At 41.7% G+C, this 19,618-nt stretch overlaps 1 long non-coding RNA gene across 1 annotated transcript in view; it reads left to right on the plus strand.

Annotated features, from left to right (window-relative positions):
• The first annotated feature begins 12,784 nt into the window (after positions 1-12,784).
• The window catches only part of LOC148888151 (uncharacterized), a 38,401-nt gene continuing 31,567 nt past the window's right edge, over positions 12,785-19,618 (plus strand). The window contains exon 1 of the long non-coding RNA XR_016117142.1: positions 12,785-13,144. This is a non-coding gene — a long non-coding RNA (uncharacterized LOC148888151). The remainder of the gene's footprint in view (positions 13,145-19,618) is intronic.

The raw sequence follows: 19,618 nt of genomic DNA on the forward strand, positions 1-19,618 counted from the left end.
ATTGATGTATGGTTACACTTTGTCTTACATTTTAATTCCCTGCAGCTTCCTATGTGGATCCATGCAGAACTCTCAAGCATACCACCATCATATATGTCGCCGGTATGCAGACAAATCTTGTCCTCCTTTAGTCTCTGAGGTCCGAGAATCCTCGATTTGGACATCGCCCGGTCGCACTTGATCATTTTAGAAATGAAGCAGAAAACTGGGAATTAAACTACCTTGGTTTGAGGAAGTCACATATCTGTTCATGTCGTATGTGAAAGCAGATAGCCAATTTATCTTTAACCTTGCTTCTGTTTTGACGTTTCTTCCTTAGAAATATTTTTTTCTTCTGGCTCCTTTCCTAAAGTGCTTGCTCACCCCAGTTGGAAGCCAATCGTTGTCCAAAATGGCAATGATCAATTACAATTCACAATCGGCACTTATCGTTGAATCAATGAATTATATCTCACTCTCAAATGTTAGTCCGTCAAGTAAAACTCAGATTATACACAAGTGAACCAAATTGTATTTTTATTTCATCTTTTTTTTTCTACAGTGTATTTCGTTTGATTGAGTTCCCGAAGTGGTGGTCTTGCGCTCAGTCGGCAGGGTAGAACAGCCCAGACACGCTGGGTTAACCTAACAGGAAGCCTGGAGGATACACTCTATTAGACCTGGACTTCCTGTTACTTTGAGCCATGTACAATTTATTATCCCAGCGGCATACAGTGCACTCCTGCGGAGCGTGATGGATTTTCCTTTTTGTCCTCCAAAAAAAGACTGAGCCAATGCAAATCATGAAAGTAACATTTGTGTATGTATGTGTATGTGGAGGGAGGTCGGTGGTTGGGGCTACGGGGCTGATAAGGCGAATAAAATAACCATCTGCAAGACCCTCTGTAAAGCTTTGTGCCAAAAGGTCTGGAAAGAATCGAACAGCTTGGCGGTACTTTCCATGAATATGCGCAGATCCTTGTCCCGATAATTCACAAAAACAACACAGGTGGATGTGAAATAGATTCCATTGCCTAAAAGTCAGTGCCTGTCATTGCTGACATTGTTAACGCAGTAAATCTTCGGTGCAATGTATGGAATAACCAGTTGAAAGTTCAGGATTTACAAAGAAAGCGACCATTTTGAAGGACCAGTGCCAAAACGTCTTTGTCACATTTAATTTTTACCTGGACATGGATGATGATGAGATTTTTTTCTTATATAGGTATATAAGAAAAAAAATATTATACTAGTACAGTGAGACCTCAACTTACGGACACCTTATCTTACGAACGTCAAATTTATGAAAATTAAAGCTTATAATAAGCATCGATGAGAAGCCGTCATCTGTACAAATTTGAAGGTTTAGGACGTTTCTCCTCCTAAGAGGCTTTGTCAGCGAACTAAAGTCTGTCGTATCGGCCCTATTTATATATCCCTAGTGTCCAGCCATGGTGGCGCCGGACACAGCTATGAGCTTATAATAAGCACTATTTTCATAATACACACCCACCATGGCTGGTCCATCAAGCACACAACCTTCGGATCTGGCGGAGTGATCTTCGGCGGAAGCACACGACCGAACAGCGCTCCAGCCGGCGCTACTTTCCACACCCCCTCTCATTGAATGCACACGTCGATCACCTACTTGGAGCTTTTTGCTGATAATTTTACTATGATGGGACAGAAAAAAAACCCACCACAGGCTCGTGTTCAGCCCAAGAAGTCGCTGAGAAGAAGTTGAGGATTTTAAAGCCAGTAACGGATGTTCGATAACATCTGAGGGGGAGATGGCTGCAGCATCAAGTGAGCTCATAAAGGCAATATTGGCAAAGTGGAATGATGTGCAGGCTTTTACCGAACAGTTCCATTCAGAAAAGACTGTGGCTATGACAATCATCAACATGATGAACAATAATGTGATGCCTAATTTTAAGCAGATTCTTTACTTACAGACAGTGTAAGTGTTCAAATACCGAACATGTTTCGGCGACTACTTCCGCCTTCGTCAGAGTGTCACGGATGTTGTTGTGACGCGCCATTTTCAGCTGGTGTTGCTATGAGGGCGTGACCTACCTGTCAGATCTGACAGGAAAGCCACGCTCCCCGCTGTCCGCTCGTCCCTCCAAGATAATGCTCCAGGTATTAGAGGGCATGTAAGCTCCCTCATCCCTGTTGATGGTCCTTGGTCCTCGCTTCCGGATTTCAATGGCCTCCCTGATCCAGCCCTGATGTTTGTTTTCTTCGGTGCGGATGACTCTGGCCTTCTGATGGCTCATTTATGGTGCTCCTGTTGTGCTTGTTCTTTTATTGCTCTTGTTTGTATTGTTGCTGTCTCCTTCTCACACTCCTTCTTGTGCTCTTTTTTTCTTGTATTAAAACTTCTTCCTGTCTCCCCAATGTATGATTTATTGCATGACTTGCATGGGATTTCATATATTGAGTTGCATTTATTTTCCGGGTGTATTTTGTCCTTTGTTTATACCAAGATTTGTTGTGTTGTGAGTTGTGTGTGGTTTGACCGGTGTGTTTATGTTGTGTTTCCTCAGTGTTCTTTGTATGCGTTCTGTGATCCCTCTCATGTATGGCAATGTTACCATTGCTCTGTGTTCTGATTGTTTGTTTGCTTTTTCTTTCTCCCCTGTCTTGGGTTGGATTTGGATTGGATTGGAGTGGATATGCCTTTATTAGTCTCACAGTGGAGAAATTTACATTTCACAGCAGCAAAGTGATGAAAGGAATGAAAGTAGAAAAACAAAATACATGAGCTGCTGGAAAGGCAGCCACTCTCGCGGCGCCATCTTGAAGTCAAAAGAACAAAAAAAAACCTAAATAACAAATAATATGACAGCACAAACACAATATGACAACACAAAGACACAGAGAGACATTCATTCTTCAGGACTTGTGTTGTTTTTGTTTTTGACCTGCTCTGCCCCTTTAGTTATTGCCCACTGAGGATATTGGCATTGTTGTACTGCGTGTTGTATGTTTTTCCTCCTGTGTTCTGTCCTGCGGGTCCATGATCATTGTGGTGCGTTCATGTAATGTTCTGACAACTGACAACTTAACTGACAACAAAGGAGATATTGGTCAGTATGTGTGGGGTTTCTGGGTACTTTTATTTTGATGTCCCCGTTGTCTGTGTGGTGTATGTTCAAGTCCAAGAGAGGCGTTGGATTGGTTTATTTCCTCTTCATGGGTGAACTTGATACTGCCTGTGGTGTCTCTGGAGTTGAGGTGTTCCGTAAGCTGTTGCGTATGTCCTGTTTTGATTTTTTCCAGAATGTCGTCCACATACCGTTTCCATAGTGTTGGTTTGTATGATTCCGGGGCTGTTGAAAGCACTTTCTGTTCCAGGTCCTCCATGAAGAACCCACACATGATGGCAGAGAGTGGGTCCCCCATGGCGAACCCTTCTTTTTGCCTGTATATGGTGTTTCTGAATTGGAAATATGTGGAAGTGGCAATGAACTGAAGTAGCTGGGTTATGTCCTGTGCTGTTAGATTTGTGCGTTTTTTGAGTGTCCTGTCTGCTTTGAGTCTGTCCTATACTATCTGAATGGTGGCTTTGGTGGGTGTTTTGGTGAAAAGTGAGATGACGTCATGTGATATGAACATTTCGTCTTTCTGTAATTTTATGGTGTCGAGTTCTGTAGCAAGTTGCTTTGAGTTCTCGCAGTGTTGGTCCGTGTGTCCCAGTAGCGGTTTTATTATTTCCGATAATGCTTTGGAGAGGTTGTACGTGACTGATCCGATGCTGTCTACTATGGGGCGGAGTGGTGTATCTGGTTTATGTATTTTTGGCGTGCCGTAAATCCTGGGGATGATGTTTGCTGTGGGTACCAGGTGGTTGTACGACTCTCTGTTTATTTTATTTTCGTTTAATAGGGGGGTACATATATATATATATATATATATATATATATATATATATATATATATATATATATATATATATATATATATATACAGTCGAGAGTGGCTGCCTATATATATATATATATATATATATATATATATATATATATATATATATATATATATATATATATATATATATATATATATATTGTTATATATCTATATCTATATATGAGGATTACTTGCTATATATAGAAAATAATAGGCGTGAAGTAGAAAGTTGACTCAGTTCAGGGTTGGTTTCGGGAAGTAGAATGGCGAGACAGCACTTTTGAACAAGAGGTCTATCAGGATGAGACGGGAGATAGGTCAGCCGTCTCCACGGCTGTCACCATGATAGACGGTGTAAGACAGAGTTTTCTCCAGCGATTATCACGCTGCAGTAAAACACCCATGCTCGTTCAAAGCTCGGGCTGACACATTAAATACAAGTAAGTAAGTAAGTAAGTAAATACAAGTAAGTAAGTGAGTTAACGTAGATTCAGATATTTGAAGGACTGAGTAGTCTCAAAAACTGTGCGTGTTTCTCAAGAGAAGAACGTACATGATGAAAATTGTTTATTGCCAGGAGACAGACTAAAAATGCTCAGTTACCAGTGTATGTGTCGAGCATGCCCCACAGATCTTAGTCAGCAGTGCTCTTAAATTTTGATGCCCAAAACTGTATTTTCTGAACAACAAGGCGCACCGGTATATAAGGCACTTCAATAAATGACATATTTTAGAAGATTTTCTAAATATGAAGCACATGTCTTGAAAAAAGCAGCAAACCAGGACGTGTCTCGGCGCCTCCTTAATTGTCTCAACATAAACTTTTTGGCTGTGAAAAGAGTGAAGCAGCTGGCCAGCAGCTCACTGGAGGCTAATGCACTAATGCAGGCTCCCCTATCACAACTGCTTAAAGTCAATGCTGAAGAATGTTAATGACTGTACTGTATCAGGTTTTATGAATAAATATTTCAGTAAATGAGCGTCCTGCTTTTGTTTTTGTCTCAAATATATATAGTATATATACTATTTACATATTTTAATAATGCTGATACTCACAAATGATTGCACACAAATTTCTCGGGGAGGAGGGTGGATGCGCGGGTGGGAGGTTCAAATCCTACTTTGCGGATTTTTGTCCATCACGGGTGGTCCTGGTCCCCAATAAACACTTGGAATTACTGTATAGTAAGGATTTTTTTGGGCCCAAAAACCACGACCACGGACAGTAACGCATTGTTAGCAAAGAAAAAAAAAAAAACAACGGCCATGCATAGTAAAGGTATATATTATATTGAAAAAAACAACAACCAACCATGTATTGTAAGTTTTTTTTTTTTTCGGAGGCTGTTTTTAGCCGAAAAGAACGACCATGTAGAGTAAATCATTTTTAGCCGGAAAAAAACTACCATGTATAGCAGGGGTCGGGAACCTATGGCTCGCGAGCCATATATGGCTCTTTTGATGATTGCATATGGCTCGCCGATAAAACTAAAATATGTATTTACTTTTTCGTTTCGTCGGTTTTTTTTTCGCCGTTCATTTCCCGTTGGCGCTGCAGTTGGCAGAAAACACAATTTTGATTGGATGACACTGACCTAGAATGGCCGAAAACGCCATGTTGATTGGATGATAGTGGCCGTCATGTTGAAACAGGTAAACTCCCCTTTAAATGAGCCCAACGAGTGCACTTCAGCGTGAATGCACCAGTGTGTGTGCGCGGGCGTCTGCGGAAGTCTTCAAGCCGGTTTTTCGATCACCGAATGCGGGCGTGCACGGGGGAATCTCGGCCTGTTCCTTTTGAAATATTTTCAAAGTGTTTGAGCTCCAGCAAGACGGCGAGGAGAGAAAATATTCTGATTCTAATTTGCAATGAAACAATACCATCGATGAAATAGTCGAATGTCAGTGACATTTTAACAAGCCCCATGTTAACGTTAGCATCGACATACTTCTGCAAGAAGTCGATTGCAGATAGCAGTGTGGAAGCTTATGAGCAGTGTGCAGGCTAACTAGCAATAACTTCGCCTCTGGACCGGCAAATTGAATTTCATTCCGATCATTTTCCTGGAATTTTACCAAACACGAGGAACGGAAAACCATTCATGTTAACGGTGAGTACTATCACAAAGTTATTTTAAATAATGCATTCTGATATTTTGTTGAAAAGTGTCCGCGCGTGCGTGTGTGCGCGCGCACGCGAGCGTTTGTATGTGCGCGCGCGTACGCGAGCTTTCGTATGTGCGCGCGCGCGTGCGTGTGGCTCTCGCTGAAAAACATTTCTAAATAGTTTACTTTTGTGGCTCTCTTAGTCAAAAAGGTTCCCGACCCCTGATGTATAGAAAGCTGTTCTTGACTTGAAAAAAACAAAAACAAAATGGCCATGTATATTCACCACAGGACTATTGAAAGCTTTCTTATTCTTATTTTTATTAAAACACGACCATGTATCAGAAGTCATTTTTAGCATGAAAAAAAACGGCCTTGTCGAGTACGGCAATTTTAACCCATCAAATAGGGATGTGTTTAGCTCAGTAGTGCATTGCATGCTTTCAATCCTCAGCATCCCCATTTTGGATTTTTGAAAATTTCCCCATTGTGGGACTAATAAAGGCTTTTTTATTCTGATTGAAACACGACTATCTATACCAGGGGTCGGCAACCTTTACGACTCAAAGAGCCATTCGGACCCATTCCCCACAGAAAAGAAAACACTGGGAGCCACAAAATCCTTTTGACATTTAAAATGAAGACAACACTGCATCTTTTCATCATCGTTTTTTACCTTTATATATGCATAAACAAACTATAGTGTGTTGCATTTATGAATCAATGAACTGTTACAGAGAAGCGAAATTACATATCTGCACGCAACAAAAACATTTTAAACTCCGAAAAAAAAAAGACGCTAACTTTCTTACATATTAAGCATACCGGAAAACCCGTCTCGTCAGCAGTGAAGGCGAACGAATCTGCCCACATATCATTAAACGTTCTGTTTTCTTCAGACACTTTTTCTTTTCTTAGATTTATCCATAGTTGGCCTACCTGGGGGTCGAAAAATTCAAGAAATTGTGCGCAATTTGGCGATTGTGACCGGATATACATCCACTGTCGATGGTTGTGACGTATATTATGAGCGACAAAAAAATTGAATACGTTTTATTTTGTATTATTTATAATCACCATAATCTTCAAATTTAGAATTACATTTTAAAAATGAATTAACTAAAATAATATACATTAAATTAAATACTCATTACTTATTTTCTAAAGCCGCAGGGAGCCGCAGCAGGGGGGTGAAAGAGGCACATGCGGCTCCGGAGCCGCGGGTTGCCGACGTCTGATCTATACTAATGCATTTTTTAGACGTGATAAAAAACCATGTATCGTAAGGCGTTTTTAGCATGAAAAAAAATGACCATGTGCAGTAAGGTGGTTTGAATCCATTAAGTAGGCATGTAACTCACTGGTACAGTGCATGCTTTGCATGTATCAACGTTCCATCCCTGGCATTTCGATTTTGGATTTGTGCAAATTTCCCCATTGTGGGACTATTAAAGGCTGTCTTATGTTGATTAAATAACGACCATATATAGTATGGCGTTATTTTAGACGAGATAAACAACCCTGTGTAGTAAGCCGCTTTTAGCCTAAAAAAACAGCCCGAGATAAACAACCACGCAAGGCATTTCAAGCCCCCCCCAAAAAAAAAGAACCATGGTTAGTAACGCATTTTTACCCCCAAAAAACAATAATGTATCATAAGGCATTCTTTTTGCCCCAAAAAAAGGTATAGTAAGACTTTTTTAGCTGAAAAAAACATACAGTATCTGTATTCATTTTTGGAAGGAAAGGTGAACAGAGTCACGTAGGCTAAATGACTTCAACACATTTGATTGATGATCTCAATGGATTGACCATTCCAGTTGCAGTGTAAACAAAACAAGGACAATTACACAATTTCCTCTGGATAAGAGCGTCCTCCAGAATTCTATGTTTTGGTCTCAATGACAGCCAAATACTGAAACAAACCTAAAACCATAATCAGACGACACATTTGGAATATGATTTAATTGTGTTGCCAAGTGATTATCAGCACGGAGGCCTCGATAAACACAATGGATGAGACCAAGAGGTCGAACACAGACACGGGGCCGGCGCGAGTGCCCTTGTCCTTGCTAAGAATCAGCAGAAGCCCCGCAGGAAACATCTGGAGGAGGCTGTCTCTGCAAACAGATGTCGGAATGAGATAAGAATCCTTGTGAGTGAAGACTCAGCCTCCCACCTCACAGTGATGGGGCTTCAGAACATCCAGGTGGGCTGCAGCCTTGGCTCGAGCGGCTCAAGGGTCCAAATAATCACAAACCACAGCCCCACCCCCCCTCGATCGCCTCCACGCTACCATCTGCTTGGTATGACGCTGTAACCTGCGCACCATTGTTTCTGCTCACATTTTGATCTATTGTCAGCCTGACCCTCCAGAGACCATCTTCATACAATGTTTTTACATCTCCAGATCACAATTCACATCACTTCCTGCCAGTGTTTGGACACTACTTGGGTAACGAATGGCAGTCTGCATCGGTGGGGGGGAAGGCACATCGACCGCTGTTGCTCATTGAAGTTCTTTGTGGTTGAAAAAAGGATTTTAAATGGTGCTGTATGATTTCCATTGTCTTTTCGGAATATACAAAGTAGAATGCCAATGACAATGTAAAACTTAGCTAGTGTAACTAGCTAGCTACCAGACAAAAACACCAAAGTGTCAGACAGAGGTTCTGTTTTGTGTCATTTTCATACATTGTGTCAGTACCGATTTAATGATAAATGTTTTTACTTTTTTAGTAGCATTGTTCCATGGATTTTGCGTGGCTAAATTCAGAGTATTGCAAAAATGTCAGAATTTATGGAGAAAATAGCAATTGGTGCAAAACTATTGGTTGAATGTCATTAGAATTTTCCATGTGACTGTTGAGTCAGAGTTTGGAGTGTTAGTTTCTAACTTTTTGCTCACAATCATCGTACGGACCCGTGGAGACAATTGCAGACATTTTATGAGTAGCTTTAAAGAGAGAGAAAATAAGATACAAATGATAAAAAAAGTGTGTCAATCATGCAGAACAGTCGAAGCCACAAGGGAGACCTGGTTCCTGTTCTACTATACAGAAAAAAAAAATCCCTGCGGACCCAAAAGATGTCAACCCAAACCCACAGAATGTTTGACAACCGCTGGATATTCGTAAATTGCACAATGAAAAGCACTCTGCGTATGTTAATATTCAAAAAATTAACAAATATATTTTGGTATTTTTTTTATTTTTTTTTCTCTGTGCAAAAGTTTTGCTGATGTTTTTGTTGACTAAGTTTTCTGGGTTACAGTAAAATAATGAAAATGTACCTTCAGGATTGAGCTAATATAATTCGAATGTTTTGATGCTTGATGAGTCATAAAAGTCATCAATGTAAATTATATTGATGTAAATGTACAATATAACATGTTCAACTACATAAATAAACACGTTTGAAAAAAAATATGGCGTATGATTATTTTGTATTTTGTAAGGGAAAATACGACAGTTTGTAATGTCATGGAGCTGTGGAGGTTGACAGGTATGCATCCATCCAGCCACTGACTGTCCAACAGCAACGACCTTTCCGCTGAACAAAACGGGGCTCACGCTCACATACCCGCAAACTGTGTTCTATATACAGTATATATTTATATTTTTTTTAACTGCAAAAATATCACAATAAAGGAAACTCCACCTTGCTATGTTGCCTTATTTTGTGCTCAAATGCAGAACTATAGTCATGTGTACCTATGGTGGACTTATTGTGCTTGTTTGGCACGCTTCAAGCGCAATGCTAGCCTTTTTCTCAGGCGAAAAAATGAATAAATTACACGACACTAACAAAAGTCGTGAATCATTTTATGCGCTTTGACAAGATGTCGATGAAATACATTGGATTCACGCTTCCTCACAGTCATACCGCACCAGCCACACCCGTTTCATTTATTGAGAACTTTTTACCACAAGCACCCTCGGGATGACCACTGGTTGGCCACACAAACAGGAAGTAGAGAAGAGGTCAGTCAATGAAAGGAAGAAGTGCTGGCAAACAGCAACAATGCAGACAGGAAAGCAGCCCCTCTTTTTCCCATTATAAATAGGAACAGACCCCTGCAGGAGGTCATGAATGAAGTGATGGGAAACAATAAGGGTGCAAGGACACTGTTTGACCGGCGTAGGTGTAGGCTGAGATAGCAAAACGTCATGGGTCAACGGGGACAAGCTTGATAAAACGATGGAAAAATGAACCTCCGTGTTGACATGATGGCGATTTTTAGTGTGAGTTGGATCACTGTATTTATTGGCCGCTCACGATTCATTTCTGTACCATCATGTCCGCTGCATTCAAATGAAAAAGACACAACTAAAACTATTCCCGATTCAAAATGATGCCATTTACTTTAGTTGTGATGAGATTTGATGCCCCCCTCCAAAAAAATAAAACGTGTACCACATCATGCTTCATGGTTCTACGAGAGTCAATTTTTATTCTAAAATCGTAAAGTGATTAAATAAAAGAGCGTTCATGAAAAAAATATAACATTACATAACACTGTTAGCGTAAGCGTGCATATATTCAAATTGTTCAAAGTTGACTTTTATCTTTGGCAACAAATACTTTTTGACCTTAGGTCACTTTTTATTTGTAACACAACATTTTTTTAACTGGGTGAGTTTAAAATATTAAACATAGGGCTATTACCAAAATTAACGCATCCAATAAGGAATTTTTGTTCCTTTGACCTATCATGCGTGTTGTTGAAGTGTGGGAGGAAACTGGAGTACCCGGAGAAAACCCAGTCAGGCATGGATAGAACATGCACATTCTATGTGTCGTATTTTACGTAAAAGGCCTGCATACCGCTGACGTGGGATCGATTCACTTTTTTGGATGTCCCAATTACAATTACCATGTAGCTTTCGTCCAAATTAACTCATTCACTCCATTTCTGAATTTAATTGAAAAGCATGACGTGGAGCGCCATTCTCAAATCTTTTCGGTTTGTTTGTTTTTTTTTTTCTTGCGGGGGGGGGGGGGGGTTGAAGCTTCGGTCAGACCTCTGGCAATATTTTGCCTTACCACGAGGTGGCAGCATTTGCCTTTTGTGGAGCCATCCTCACTTTTAATACAGATAACTTTACAACTAAGTAAGCTCGAAACAAACTTTTTTCTGATGAAAGAAGAGTCTAAGGTTTCTTATGCTCCATTAAATGTAGTCCTAAAACTCAATATTCAGTGGTTCCTGCAATTTGAGTGAAAATGACACTGAAGTGGACACATATTTGCACATCGTTTGGCAGTGAATGAGTTAAGTTGTGTCGGAGGTGGGAGCGGGGGGATCCTGATGTGCCTCTCATAGTTGTATAGGTCCGAGAAAAAGTGTGAATGTGTCAAGCGGTTGGAAACGAAGAAACCAAGCAACAAATCAGAAAGACAACTTTCTTGGCGGAAGTAATAAGGGGACCCTAAAAACTGGCAACAAACATGCTATTGGACACGGAGAAACCAGCAGAGGTGGTTCTTGTCCCCGAGGACCTGCATCAGGGAGTACAGCAGACGCGGATTATGGGGCAGCATCCAAGGCCTTTCACCTTGGAGCTGTTAACAGCCATGCCTGTGATCCCTAAAGACCCCCGCCCCATCCCCCCCTAACTGTTAAAGACCTCTGGGGTTTCGAACTGTAACCGGAGACATGGAATAACAGTGAAGGGAGGCCTCATGTGGCCAGGCGGACTCTGCCGCACCCTCTTTTCTTCAGCCAGGGTCGAGGTCAGAGGGTGGGAGAACTTTTTCAACCCCCCTGTCCACCCTATTCACCCAGTCTATCTTTTGCCACATTGCCACATTGTTGTAAGATGTAGATAGACAGTCAAGGGGGTCATGCCAAGATGGTAACAGATTGGATAATTTCAGAATATTTATTCCTGTTACGTGGTCACAAACATGTCTCAATAGAATTTATTTAGTGATCCCTGAGACAGAATTTCTTTTTGGTGCATTTTTTTCTTCGTGTCGTTGAAATTTATAGTTTTTCAGAGGCGGTCTTTGAACACCACTTAAGACCAACGATGACAAAGCACGCAGTCGGACAGAGATATGTCTGTATTTGTTGGTGAGTGTTAAAAGAATGAAAAAGTGTAGGTTTAAAAAAACCCAACACTCTTCTTTGTTTCAGAGCTGCAATAAGTGTTTCCTCATGAGGCCATCTGACCACAAGCTTACCTTTGAGACTCAAGATCTAGTCCAAGGAGAGAGCGTGATTTCACTTTGAGGATATTCGACCAGCGTCAAATACTCTAAACTCCGACAATTGAACACAATGGCTATTTGCACACTTCTTTGTTGCGCACTTCTCAATATTTTCAACAAACAATATCACTCATTTTGAGTTTGTTCTCTTTTCCATAAGACCCCTGAATGAGTCTATTTTAGAAGTGCTAAAACATTGACCTAAAATCTACGATGTTATTAAACAACCTCTAGTGATCGTAATCTACTGTATTTTCCGCACTATAAGGCACACCCAAAAGCACTCAATATTCTCAAAATCCGTCCGTGTGCCTTATATACGGATGCCATTTCTGGAATTTACTAATTTAAATGCTCTGTCAAGCGCTTTATTACAGTTCTATACAGGATAAACTGTATTGAATTGTATTGTATTCCCCTTAGCATAGCTCCATCTAGTGCAGGGGTGGGGAACCTATGGCTCGCGAGCCATATATGACTCTTTTGATGATTGCATCTGGCTCGCTGATAAAACAAAATACACATTCTTGCTCGCTCGCTGTTCATTTCCTGTTTGGGCGGCAGTTGGCCAATTTTGATTGATGATACAGACCTATGGCCGTTGATGTCGAAACAGATAAACGCCCCCTTTTAAATAAGCTTGCCGAATAAAAAAAATCAGAATCAGAATCATAAACATCTTTATTGCCAAGTATGTAGAACACACAAGGAATGTGTTTCCGTTAGAACAGGCTGGGGAAGAAGCTGTTTAAATGTCTGCTGGATTTGGTGCGCACTACCGTGAATGAAACAGTTGAATCAGTAGCACTTTGACAAGCCCCATGTGGACGTTTGCATTGATATACTTCTGTGAGAGACAGCAGCAAGCAAGCGTGGAAGCTAATGAGCAGTGTTCAGCCTAGCTAGCAGTAACTTCGCATTGGGCCTGGTAAGTTGACTTTCATTCTGATCGTTTGGCTGGATTTTTACCAATCACGAGGAACAGAAACCCATTCTGTTAATGGTGAGTACTATGACAGTTATTTTAAATAATACATTCTGATGTTTTGTTGAAATCACATGTGTGCGTGTTTGCGTGTGCGCGTGAATGTGTGTGTGTGCGTGCGTGTGCGTGCGTGTGCGTGCGTGTGTTTGTGTGTGTGTGCGCGTGCGTGTGTGTGCTTGTGTGTATGTGTGACTCTCACTGAAAAACATTTCTAAATATTTTACTTTTATGGCTGTCTTATTCAAAAAGGTTCCCGACCCCTGATCTAGTGGATGTATAACACAACTGAAACTATTATTGTAGCTCCTATTATATTGTATGGTAGCTTTCATTCCTTTCATCACTTTGCTGCTGTGAAATGTAAATTTCTCCACTGTGAGACTAATAAAGGCAAAGCCAATCCAATCCAATCCTATTCTATGCACCTTTTAACATGATGCACTCTATGTATGAAAAAAGTGATAGGTCATTTATCGAAGGTGCGCCTAATACTCCGAACCGCCTAATAATGTGGAAAATATGACACTCCACAATCTGCACTTGGATACCTGTCAACCTTGGCTATAGCTGCCCTTATAAATGGTTATATATAAAAAAAAAAACACTAACACAAACGGAAATGCAGAATACTCACCGCGCATGCGCACATTATACTTTTATGAATCCGACTGTCCAGAGCGATTAAAAAAAAAAATGGTGTGACAATAGTAGTGATCGGCGGCAGCATTATTGTTGGCAATCAGCGGTTGAGACAAACTGCATTTGGGCCGAAATGGCCTTTGTAAGATCGGTTCACATTTTTTTCCCCGTGTAAAAGTTGTCTTACGCCGTACATTATTAGAAATGATAAAAAGAAACATAAAATACAGGGAAAACGTAGAAGTTGACATCTATGCACTTGAATGAATAGTGCATTTCTACCTTCAGCTTTTTCCTCTCAAATGAAATTCAAAGACGCTAACAGCAACATTTTGAAGAAATTACTGTCATGATCTGGTTGGCGACCAATGGGGGGCGTTGCCGGCCCCGCCTGCATCTGCACAGGTGCTGGTCGTTTCCAATCAGTGACACTCAAAAGGACCCCCGGCAGGAACTTTCGGTGTTTTTTGTATTTTTCTGTTTGAAAGATTTTGAGATTTTAGATTCTGTTCCTTTTGAATTCATTTTAATACAATTTCTCAAATACAACCTGCTCCTCCCTCCTGCCTGCTTTTTGTGATCCACATCTGCCATCACCACCTTGCAAAACGTGACAGAATTACCCGACCAACCATCAGATCCCGCAGGTACAACGGACCCGTCTCATTTCCACCCTGTGCCTGGCAATGCTACGTCCACGTTAGCCCACACCTTGTCGAGTTTGAATTGCGCCACTCGACGAGCCGTAACGTCCACGTCAACGTGCGGCCGACACTCCAGGGTGACACTGGGTGTCTGGCAGTGCACGCCCACGTCCAGCCACGCTGTCGTCGTGCATGTTGAATTGAGTCGCATCCACGACGAGCCGTGCAATGTCCGCGTCAACGTCAGTCCGAGACCCCATTCATTCTGGATCCCGGAGCGGCTCAGGACTGGTCTCGTTTCCCCGGTGCCGGGCAGTTCATGCCCACGTCGGCGTCCGGCCGATACCTGTTCCCATATGGCCGTCCGGGGTGCCACTCTGCGCCTGGCAGTGAAACGTCCACGCCGCGCCATGCGTCGTCGCGTTAACTTGCGAGAGGGATTGCACTCACGCCCATGACGAGCCGTGCCGCGTCTTCGTCCACCCCAGGCTGAGTCCCATTCCCCTCAGGCCGCCGCCCATCATATGCTGGAGAGGCAACGGTTGCCGTCTCCACCATCGTTTCCGGGCGAGTCGGAACTTTCGGGAGACTGTTGGGACTTCTGGAAGCAGTCCCTTGAAGGTGGGTTACTGTCATGATGTGGTTGGCGACTGTCGGCCCCGCCTGCACCTGCACAGGTGCTGGTTGTTTCCAATCAGTGACACTCAAACGGACCCCCGGCACGACCATTCGGTGTCGGGTAATTGTTAAATGTCATTGTATGCTGTTGAACACATTGTTTGCTGTTGGATGCAATTGTATGCATTGTGTGCAGTGCATTGCGTTTGTTTCATCTTGGCAGACTTTTACTCTTCGTCTTTATTTTGATACTTTGTATTTTTCTGTTTGAAAGATTTTGAGATTTTAGATTCTGTTCCTTCTGACTTCATTTTAATACAATTTCTCAAATACAACCTGGTCCTCCCTCCTGCCTGCTTTTTGGGATCCACATCTGCCATCACCACCTTGCAAAACATGACAATTACAAAGACGCCGATTAGTTCAGTGTAGAGTGGTTCGCACAATTTCTTATGACAATGAAGAAAGAGGAATGTGCCTCAAACTGAAACAAGTAGCGTTGCGCTTAGCCAGTCAAATTGAACGCTTAAAAAAGGCTCAAATGGGTGGTGGTTGGTTATGAACCAGACAGTTTCGATGTATTCTTTTTTTAATGATTGATTTGCTTGCATATGCCCCCACCCCCGCCACCCTAAACATCACATCTTCAAGCGGGTTGGTAAAAAATGCTAAGACTCCCACGGGTATGCAGCTCAGCTAACCACAGTAAAGGTACTGCAGAACACACAAACACACGCACACACACACAAAAACAGACACAGCATCGCTCAGCAAAAATAAATAAAAATAACAGGCACCTGTTGCCAGTATGGCAAAGTGTACAATGAAATTGAATTAGAGCATCTCCTAGGCAACAGTTCAACAAATACAGAAAGAAATATGAAATGAACACCGCATTCCTGTAACACACCAATGCGAACGTCTACCCTTGATCAGTCATTTCTGTTTAGTGACTTGATTAGATTACCCACCTGAAAAAAGTGGACAACAGCTGACAAAAGGGCAAACTAGCCGTCAGTACAGGGCTGGCCATTGAAGGGCCTAGTCAGTGTAATATTTTATTGTATTTTATAGATACAGTGATACCTCAGCTTACGAATGCTTCAGCTCACGAACTTTTCGCTTTCTGAACATTAACTTCAAGAGAATATAATCTTGGCATACAAACTAGTTTTCGCCGAACAAACCAAACCACACGGTCGAACAGCGCCACGGTGGCTGGCGGATGGACACCAAACCACACGGTCGAACTGCGCCACGGTGGCTGGCTGACTAGTTTTCCACCCCCCTTTGAGTGCAGACATTGTTTGCTATTGAGTGGAGTACTTTTGCTATTATGGGACCGAAAACCCCCAACCACAGGCTAGTGTTAAGATGAAGAGGACATAAAAGAACATTACGGTCGAGCAGAAGAAGGGGATCATCGAAAAACACAAACGAGCTTTAGGGCTTATTTAGTAGGAAATTATGTTTTATGGGGACCTGGGAATGGATTATTCTCATTTTTAATGGTTTCTGATGGGAAATAAATTTTTGGTAGACGAACTTTTCACCTGACACACACTTTCTGGGAACCAATTAAATTCCTAGGCTGAGGTATCACTGTACATAAAAAAACTATTTTGGCTCTGGCGTGTGATTGGGGCAACTCTAGTGGTCAAAAGTAGAAATGTGCCTTTCTCCTCTGAGGGCTTTATTAGTTTTCAGGTACTAATAGTCAAAATAAAGATCATAAAAAAGAAATGCATATCAAACTAAAACACATGATTCGCATTTTTACAAGCACAAAAAAAGAACACAGAGGGCATGCACAAGTATGCAGATATTGCATCTGTCATTCTCATTCATGGACATCCCACAAAATACAGTCAAACCTCGGTTTTCGAATGTCTCGGTTCTCCTCCCATTCGGTTTTCAACCAAAAATGTCATATTTTTTAATGCCCCGGTATACAACCGAAATTTGGTTCTCAACCAAACTGAGTGCATCTAAATGCATCACTCGACTACCCTGTGCTTCCTTATACGTCACTTCCTTCTATGTCACGTCTTCCTCATTGTCTCATTGTGACCGACGCATTAATATTGTTGTTGTTTTATTTTTGCGAAAATGCAGACATATTTGGTTAAGATCTCCTGAATAGTATGATTTTAAAGCAAGCAGAGGATGGTTTGAAAAGTTAGTGTGCCCTGTGTTTGCCCAAAGACAGCTGGGATAGGTGCCAACACGCCCTGTGGCAGAAAGATAGAGAGCTTTTTATGTACAGATGTTAATGTTGATGTTAAAAATTGGTTAAAATAATTTTATAGAATTTTCCACATGACCTGCTCCATTATTATGAGCGATGAAGTAGTTAAAAAGTTGTTTTCTAGACTTTGAACTGATTATGGTCGAAAACCGAGGTATCACTGTATTTTGATGTGATTCTGATTAGAATGCTCCTAAGTGGCATAATGTTCTTGAAATATATTGGGGGCAGGGGTAATGAAAAGGAATTTTAAGGGGTAGAACGGGGAGGAACCATGTGGTTATGAATACTCAAAGGGGTGTGTGTTCCGAATGTTTTGTAGACAGATGCATGTGAACTAAAATGGGGGTGTGTGAATACAAGCGGGAGAAGGTGGCCTGCATGAAGAAAATTGGAAGCATATGTGTAGTTCTGTGCAGCAGTTTTTAAGGGACTCTGGTGCATTTGTGAGTGAGGGTGCTAGTGCTAGAAGAAAGATAGGGGGGCTGGCTGTTTGTGTGTGTGTGTGTGTGTGTGTGTGGGGGGGGGGAGTTCTGGGGGGGGGGGGGGTGTTGGTGGCCGTCTGGTGGTTTGGAGGGCATGAGAATGTAAACCTCGACGTAAGTGAGGCGATTTACTGGGGCCTGGGAATACAAAGCTGGGAATGGTGTAAGCAATGTAAAGTGGACACAATTTAAACCATATTGTCTTGATGAAGATAAAATGCAGATGAACCTCCAAAACTGAACCTGATACAATTCGAGATGCTGTTTGACCACCTGTTTTCTGGGAATTTACCCCCTCTGATTTACTGTAACAACATGCTGTTTGCAATTAAAGCAAACATCTGTGTCACCGTTTTAAAACCACGATTAGACTTGACAAAAGCATTTGATAAATATGATCAGTAGAAAATATATAAATACATAAACATTAATACATATTAAATTTGTTGTCTCCGGTCACATCTCTTATAGGTGACGAGCGTGCCCAAGAGGCATTTGGAGTAGTTTCTGGAGTCCCTCAAGTTCACGTACTGGAGTCCACACCATCCTGATTCCAAACACAGCAAAAAAAAAAAAAAAGAAATGGAAAAAAATGATTACAAAATGATTGACACATCTTCATTTGATATTTTACTGATTACGTTTACAATCACTGGGGTGTTTGAATTTTACCAGAAAAACAAAAAAGACTTCAATGACTTTTTATGACCTTGTTGAGATCATATATTTCCCTATTGTTTACTCCACAAGATTTATCCCCTTTCATAAAAAAACAAATAAAAAAAAACAAGTTTGGCTTACGGCTCAACGGTTCAACATCCCCTCGTCAAGTTTGGCTTTGGGCCAGGAAAGAAATGACAACGGTCTTTCTTATTTATTGATCTAAACAGCAACATGCAGGCAGGTGAATAAAAATCGGATGCGGAATGGAGGAGAAGACAGAGGGAAATGGAGGCCTTGCAGGGTGATAGTGTCATCCCTCCAATGAAGGTTACGTCCATTCTGTCCAGTTACACGTCTAGCTGCTCCTTCCCACCTTCCCAATATGTCCCGGCAGCACCTGAACTCTGGATCCCATCACAGCTACCTGCCAGGGATTAAGCAGAACCTGTTACCCCTCTGTGTCTGATGACTGAGATTCTCTCTCTCTCTCTCTCTCTCTCTCTCTCTCTCTCTCTCTCTCTCTCTCTCTCTCTCTCTCTCTCTCTCTCTCTCTCTCTCTCTCTCTCTCTCACCCCCCTCACTTGTTTGCAGACACTCACACATGTGCACAGTCAAGAAGAGGTTGTAATAGGAACCAACTGGTCTTTTCAAGGCTACGCAAGTGGGCCAGACAAGCTCATTCATAACCCTGTGTGAGTTTTAACGAAGCAGGGGAGCAATGCAGAGGCTGTGAGGAGACAAACATGTCTCAAAGTCCCGGGGGTGGGAGGCATGTGAGGGGGGGCATTTTCCTTATTGCCCACAGTCTGCAACTATCTTTCCGTTTGATATTGGAAACAATCTATGACTGCTTTAAAGTTTAAAGTCTCGCGAGGCATCAAATTGTTGTGAAATGACATCACTGCAAGCTCGTTTGGTGAGCAACAACACACAGTTGGAAGACGCCTCAAAATGAGGGCATTTGAAAGTAAATTTCACAACATGTCTTGTGAGTGAAAAAAGTGATGGCCGCCTTGAGTGTATTTTAGATCTATTTGAACTTGTATACACCCACATGTCAGCATCCATAATGGAAGCAAAATGCGCAGAGGTGTTGAAGGCATTTGATGTGTTTTTTGAG

This window comes from Hippocampus bargibanti, linkage group LG14 (genome assembly GCF_051943395.1).
Source record: "Hippocampus bargibanti isolate YZ-2025 linkage group LG14, ASM5194339v1, whole genome shotgun sequence".
Classification (NCBI taxonomy): domain Eukaryota; kingdom Metazoa; phylum Chordata; class Actinopteri; order Syngnathiformes; family Syngnathidae; genus Hippocampus; species Hippocampus bargibanti.